This window comes from Macrobrachium rosenbergii, chromosome 55 (genome assembly GCF_040412425.1).
Source record: "Macrobrachium rosenbergii isolate ZJJX-2024 chromosome 55, ASM4041242v1, whole genome shotgun sequence".
NCBI lineage: Eukaryota > Metazoa > Arthropoda > Malacostraca > Decapoda > Palaemonidae > Macrobrachium > Macrobrachium rosenbergii.
Genome location: NC_089795.1, coordinates 55252748 through 55260666, shown reverse-complemented (window position 1 = coordinate 55260666; position 7919 = coordinate 55252748).

Sequence of the window (7919 nt, the reverse complement as noted above, 5' to 3'; positions counted from 1 at the left end):
TGAGAAATGACTGAATGCATAGCCTGATAGAAAACAATGCAAATATACAAGTTTGCTGGAATCATATAATGTTCCGCAAGCATCAACACAGTTGTTAACCCTTACAGGATGGCCTAATATGTATACTGTATTAAGCACACCCTGAGACATGGCTAAATTTAAGGTTGGCCAATTACAAAAAAAAAAATCAATGGCCAATTAAAAAAAAATCAATGCTAATGTAAGAGGAAGATATGCATACGCACGTGGTATAAGAAAAAAAAAAATCTAACAAATTTTCTGTACCTTCCATGGGAAGTTGAAAGTGAAAATTTCCAACCCTGCATAGGACCTCTTTTCCACAAGACAGTCATAAAAATATGCTAATTTTACCAAGTTATAAATGTTTTTTCTAATAATTTTTTTTATTTCATTATGTAAAATTATAATTATATCTCACACAGTATCATAACAGATAAGAACTAAAATCAGTAACAAATTCTGAGTATATTTATGGTAAAATATTTACGAGACGTCCTGGAATGGGCAGGTGCAGTATATTTCCCCCATGAAATCTTAGGTCAGACTGATCTCTCTGTATCCAGTACTGTACTGACTACTGACTAGCTACTCTAGTGTTGCTTTAAGAGTTGCCAGAAGTTATTTATGGCCCAATAAAGTGATCTGAAAATTTTTCCTGCAAAATTTGTTCAAACTGTACAGCGCAAATTGTTGGTCCTCAAGGGACAATACCCAGAAATAACCCTAAAGGTAGAAATAGTTGTCAATTGATGATGCCTGCTCAGAAAGGGTTAAAATGAATCAAAAAGTTTTTGAACTCTAACTTGTTGGCTGATTTACCATCAAATTCCTTGCAAGTCAGTTTGGGCAATGCAACAGCCATTACAGGCTTACTCAGGCTAACATTTTTTAGAGATCATGTTTGTAAACTGTTGAGTTGTTGGTCTAGCTTGGCTAATCTATCTAGAACTAGATCATGATAGTCCACCTGTTGAGTTATTTCACTTAATTTACAAGGATCATCTTCATCATTAGGGAGTTATATGTTCACGAAGGGACTGGCTAAGGAAATCTGTTATAGAAGGAAACACACTAACCTAACATACCCTAACCTAACCTAACCTGGTAGGCCATGTTACTAAGGCTAGCTGGGGGGCTCTGGCCCCGCATCCCCGGTAAAGGAAACCTATTCTTATCAAAAGTTCCCCTATAACACTGCGCATGTGTGATAGCATTCCAGGATGGCTAGCACACAAAAACAATCAGTTCTGGGGTTAATTTGGCTACAGGTTAGGCCTAATTTGGCTACAGTCGACCAACAAAAAATAACCATAAATTCTTGATAAATAACCAAAATACTATAGGAAAAGTCAGTTTTAAAGGAAATACCTGACGTAAAGCTAATGCTTAGTTCTACCAGAATAGCTAGGCTAGGCTAATTGAAGTGTTGACTGCTGAAAGAATAGCTAGGCTAGGTTAGTTGAAATGGCAATGTGATAAAGTATGAAAATTTTTGTTAAATATAATTTTTTTGTTTATTGATAACTAAGAGCCAGCCGATAGAAAGATGTCACCTACATAAATGAATAAAGCTTATCTTCCTGATTAATTTGATACCCATAAAGTATGCTCAGAAGTCCATAGATCTTTCACATGACCTGAAAACGCTCCTGTAAGTTAGTATGTTTGTCAATCCCTAACTGCTGCTGATAAATAACTCCACCCACTTTTTCCCCTCATCAAATGATATTAAATGTTATGACATCACAGTAGTTAACCCTCCAATTTTCTAATCACATGATTTTTTCTTGGAAAACAATGGGTGACTTTTGAATTAACGCTTTTTTTTTTTTATTTATAACCTGACTACTCATAGTCAATCATATTAAATTTGGAAATCACTCTGAATGCCTTCGACAGCTGTAAAAATATGTAAGCCCAACTAACTTCAGATTCATTATGGCTACTGTTGAAGTTAGTTGTGCCGGTTGCGATACTGACTATTTCTCATTTATAACACGCTTTCACTCTGATAACTTGGAATTTTTTAAATACTTCATTCCCACGGTGTTTTACCCATTCCAGTGACGTGCCAAACTGCAATTTATCTTGTGCTCATAGTGAAATAAGGCATAAGTTCTGTTGTGGACGGCACACACGCATTTTGAAAACTAAGCGTGCACGCTGGTGTACTTACAGTGTAAGCCTATTCAAAGGCACAGTTCCTGATAACGTTCACCTTCCCCCTTGGGAAACTGCCTTATTAGTTAATCACTGGCCTCAAAAAACCTGGAATCACGCTACTATTATTCAGTGCTTAACCCAAGAGATGCTGCTAGTTGCCCACTTGGGGATGGCGGCAGTATTATTCATTTCACTTTCATGAATGGAACCAATATTTTCTTGCTCATTTTTTATCTTATCACCTAATGTTACACATGGTTGTAATTGCCTTGTGTCCCAGATTAATAATAAAAAATAAAATATTAGATGCTTTTAAAAACTTATATTTAAATAAAAAGAATATTTTTTGGAAAGAAAACAATTTTTCAAAAGCCACTTGTTAGTTTTGGATTTCTTCGTGCAGTATTTTCTGACAAAATTTCAATTTTTTTTCATGAAAATCTTAGTTATTCAAGAAACACCTATAAAAGTACAAAAAATATACAACAGTTATTAATTGGTTGAATGGGTGTATATGTGTGTGTATGTTAACTATCCTATGCACAATAACTTTAAACCCAATTTTACTGTCGTCACTGTCATTGTAATTATCTATCTCCATATCACTATTTGATGAAAATGAATAAGCATCATCATCAAAAGCCATTATCTCCAAAATTCACAAAATAAACAATTTATAAAAATCTTTAACCGTTGCTTAACTTTGGAATACATAAACCTCCCTCGTCCTGATCCCCAGGCTGATGGAAGGTTTACAATTTTGCTATTTTTATACCTATGATTAAGAGAAATCTGGCATCTTTTATGTTCAATAGTGAGCTGAATGGCTGGTGAGACTGTTGACATCACTCAAACAGAGCTATGAGGAGGGACTAAATTTACCGCAATATTTGAAAATAAAGCGTCAATAATATCGACGTTGTCCTTAACCAGCATATAAAGCGTTGATTTTAGTGACGTGCCGCACCTAGTGGTGTAATAACCTTGTGGGTTAAAGTGGGCACATTGTACTAGTGCTGACTGGTGCAGCTTCTGTTCAGAGGTTACGCAAAGTGGCTTCTCAAGTGCGGTTATTTGGTGGCATTGAAAGAGTCCAAGAAAGAGTTTGTCATTTCTCTTAATCAAGAGGGACAACACAGAAGTGCCCAAACTCTCATTCCTATCATTAACCGATACATTCTTCCCGGATCGGTTGTGATCAGTGACAGTTGGGCAGCGTACCGGAATCTCGCTAATGAGGGCTTTTCGCACAAAGTCATTAACCACAGTGAAGAATTTTTTTATCACAGAGACAGCAGTGTGCACACACAAAACACTGAAAGGCTCTGGAGAGATATAAAGGAATGGGCTAGGACACCAGGAAACAGATCCCAACATCTAGAACAGTATATATCTAGGTATTTGTTCCTCGATTGTTATAGTCAAAACCAGTGTCACCATAATTTTTTCATCAAAGTTGGCAAGTTGTATAGATCGCATGGTGATCACCAACGTCCTCAAGTTGAAAGTGATGCCTCATCAACTTTTGATACTGATTCGTAAGTTAAGCCACAGTCAATCAATGTTTTCGGTAAAACTTTACAATACTTGCGCAGCGTATATTAACCTCTTCCCGCTCAACCCCGTGTATTCTCGGGTTTAAGATAACCGTCTTATTTCAGTAAGCCCGAGTATACTCGAAATTCTGTTATCTCTTTCCTAGCAACTCCCAGTAAACTCGGCTGTTGTTTATATTAGTCTCCACGATAGAAAGCAGTTTTCTATGCATATAAGTGCCTTTTTTTTTGAAAATTGTAGCTACCTTGGCGCCAGTTGGTAATTGGAGACGCGTCCTTTCATCAGCAGGATTTCCATTGTTTTTCCGGGATTTTCTTTTATTATTATTGATATAACTATCATGAGTAGTGAGAGTGACAGTGATACAGAGTATTATGATGGAATGGACGATTCGGGAGCGAAAAGTGATGGTGATATGACGTCAGAATACTCTGATACTTCAGATGAAGATGATGATGATAATGTTCCTGATAACCAAGGCTGGTCAAAGAATAACAATTTTATGATAAACCACCCTCTCCATCCACAGCCTGGGATTTCCCTTTATTGGTGATAATATAATTCATCATGTATATAATACTGAAGATGATGAAGAAAATACATATATTCAGTATTTTGAGTCATTTCTTGATGACAATATTTTAGACATTATTGTCACAGAGACGAACAGGAATGCTGAACAAAAGTTGAGTGGAAAATCAGAAACAGAGAAAAAGAAATGGCACCCAACATATCAAAGAAATGAGGATTTTCCTTAGAGTTATATATTATGCTACAGGGGGATTGTAAAGAAACCTGAAGAAAGCCAATACTGGTCTAAGATGCCTTTGTTACATACACCAATTTTGCTAAATTATGCCATATCGCAGATTTTGCAAAAATAAAACAGTATTTGCATTTGTCAAATAATGAGGATTTTGACCCTGCCACTCATCCTTGCCCAAAGCTCAACAAAATCTGGAAGTTTTATAATAGCATTGTTAGGTTAATTCAAAAGTATGTACACGCTAATCCCCAAAATGTAGCTCTAGACGAAAGTCTTTACTTTATAAAGACGTCTTAAATCGGTACAATATTTGCCAAAAAGAGCTAGATTTGGGATAAATATTTCATGTTGTGTGAATCAGGATATGTTTGGAATTTTGTCATTTATACAGGTCAAGGAACAATGTTTGATAATGATTATGAAGACCTTCCAGTATCTTCAAAAATTGTTATGATGCTGATGAAGTTCATTACTGAAAAAGGCTATTGCCTTACAATGGATAATTATTATAACTCTCCCCAATTAGCAGATTTACTGACAGAAAAATGAAACAGATGTATATGGCACTGTTTTCGTGTTAGTAGAAAGGAAATGCCTCTGGATTGAAACAAGAAAAACTGCAGAAAGGCGGTATGGTGGCTTACTAAAGAAGAAAAGTAACAACAATAAAATGGAAGGATAAGAAAGATGTTGTATTACTTTCCACAGTCCATAACACAGAAATGGTAGAAACAGAAAAAGAGGAAAAATTGGTGAAGAAGCCTAAACTAGTTATGGACTACAATAACACAATGGGAGGGGTTGACAAAGTAGATCAACGTCTCCAGGATTATCCTCTTACACGAAAAAGGAGAAAGAGGTATTACAAGAAAATAATCTTTCATATTGTCGACTTCAATTGTGGAATTCCTATCTTTTGTATCTAAAATCAGGAGGAGAAGCAAAAGCTCTAAAGTACCGTCTTCAAGTGATTGACGAGACAATAAAAAGTACCATACACCTATGATGTCATCAAAAGTAGGACGACCAAGTAGTGTACCTCACCCTCTTCGTCTTACAGAAAGGCACTTCCCAGATGTCGTGCCACCTACAGATGTTAGTCACCAGGCTTTACTTTTTCATACTGCATTTTTTCATAAATGCAAGATTTTTTTTTGTAATAAAAAATTTGCTCCTTTTATTTTCTTTTGAAGATCAGTTATGTTATAAAGTTTTACATTTATCATGTGTAATTATTTTGTTGTTATATTGAAGAATTATGAAAGAATAAAAATATAGAAGAAAATGCAATAAATATATTCTTTATTTGTTATTTTCCTTGTTTTTTATAATTTCCGAGAAAACTCGGCCTTGAGAAGTTATGTAATAGTTGAAGACTATCCTGACAAAAAAATATTTTTTTAAGAAATATTCAGGTGATTTATCACTTTAGCATATACTTTAGAAATAAACAATAAAAAAATATGCTTCATAAAGACTGGAAGTTGGGATAAAAAATGTGAGAGGGAAGGGGTTAACCAACTTTTGGGGGGTCCTTCGCCCCCGGTCAGGTAACATGCCTACTAGGTTAGGTAAGGTTAGGTTGGTTAGGTTAGTATGATAACCTGGTAAAACTTAAAATACTTTACCCTATATTAACCGACTTTTGGGGGGTAGAACTATATAGTAGCTGAGCGCAGCCGACAGCAATATAACTTGACTTTTTCTACAGTTTTTTGGTTGCTAATTATGAATTTACCTTTCATTTTTGGCACTCCAGCCTAATTAACCTGTAATTAACCCCTGAAGTCCATCCAACAAGGGGTTCCCATACCCGATCTTCACAAGACAGAGCACGGCTATGTCTCTTTGGAACGGTTCACATCCCATCCGGCAAGTACAATAACTTGTTAACGTATGGGTACCACCCCCCGGGCCAGTACTAAACACGGTGAAGGGACATTCCATTTGGCCAACAACAAACATGCACCACCAGTATCAGAACCCCTAAAAGTGTAGAAAAAACCAGTTAAAACGGTAAAAACAGGTGCAGAGCTAATATATAGAATTACCTTTGGGGGTCCAGCCCCCCCCCGCCCAGGTAACACAGCCTAGGTTAGGTTAGGTTAGGTTAGTATGATAACATTTATTTTTGGTTTCCTTTAATGGGGGTCCAGGGGGCGAAGCCCCGGCCAGGTAACACGGCGTACTAGGTTAGGGTATGGGGGTTAGGTTTGTTTGTATGGTTTTCTATTCCTGGAAATGTTTTCCCCATTAATTCTGATGTGTTTTTCTCAAATTTCACCCTCACTTCCGTCGGCAATTTACGTATTTTTGGTATCCCCCTAGAGGGAGGGATATCTTTAAAATCGTGCATTTCCGACAGAAATGAGGTGAAGTTTGTGCAAAACACATCAAAATTAACTGGGAAAACACATTTCCTGTCCCTGGGGGTAGTTCCTCTTTATCAATATTTACCATTCCCATTCAAGAGACACCTAATTTTGTGACAGGAAAGGTAACAGGTTAATTGAAGAAATTAGAGATTGTCAGGAACACGTCTATAGCCGTAGGCCACTCTAAAAACAGAAAAGGATAAGTAGCCCAGGTGGGAGGTCCTTCCAATAATTTCTGCAAACCACCAACCTTTGCTTCGTTATTATTTCCAGAAGCGTCCAGCACGTTGTTCCGAAGGGAGATGTAATGAGATTTCCATATAGTCCTTCTTAGGAATCAAGGGGAAAGGAGGTCGAGTGTTTAAGAAGAGTTCAACACCGATGGTGCAGCTACGAAGTCACGCAAGGATCAGTCGGTTTCGAAGACCTACCATATATTATATCGGCGATTCGGCGTTCATCTCATTTTTTTTTACTCGGAGCTTTATCTTTACTACGGCTCCTCTAGTTATTCACATCGTTGAAATGACACAATAGTATTACAGAATATTGGTAGAACAACTAGGCGAAAATGATTAATATGCGCAAAATAAAGGAATTTCATAAATTTATAATGTTAGGAAACATAAAATAATAATGAGGGTAGATAATAATAGAATCTTTAAGGGAATGTAGCAAGAAACGTAAATTTAAATTTGATAATAAACGAGTGTGTAAATTCTCACACTGGTTAAAAAATAGGAATAATACTAACTAAATGAGGCGGCATCCATCCTTTTATGGCACTTGAGTAGAAACGTACTGCAACCTGCTTATATGAGTTTTGACCAGCCTCGTCCTATTTCAGCAGGCGAACGGAGATGGATATTCGACAGACCCTAGCTAGTACTTGAACTGAGCTTCAGTAATAGGAAAAACCCGGAGCCATATGAAATTAATATATAACAATGAAAGAAAAAGTTCATACAGACAAAATCCCTATTCAAATTGATACGCTTTTTTGGAATGAAAATTGGCCCTTGTGTTCCACGTGCACG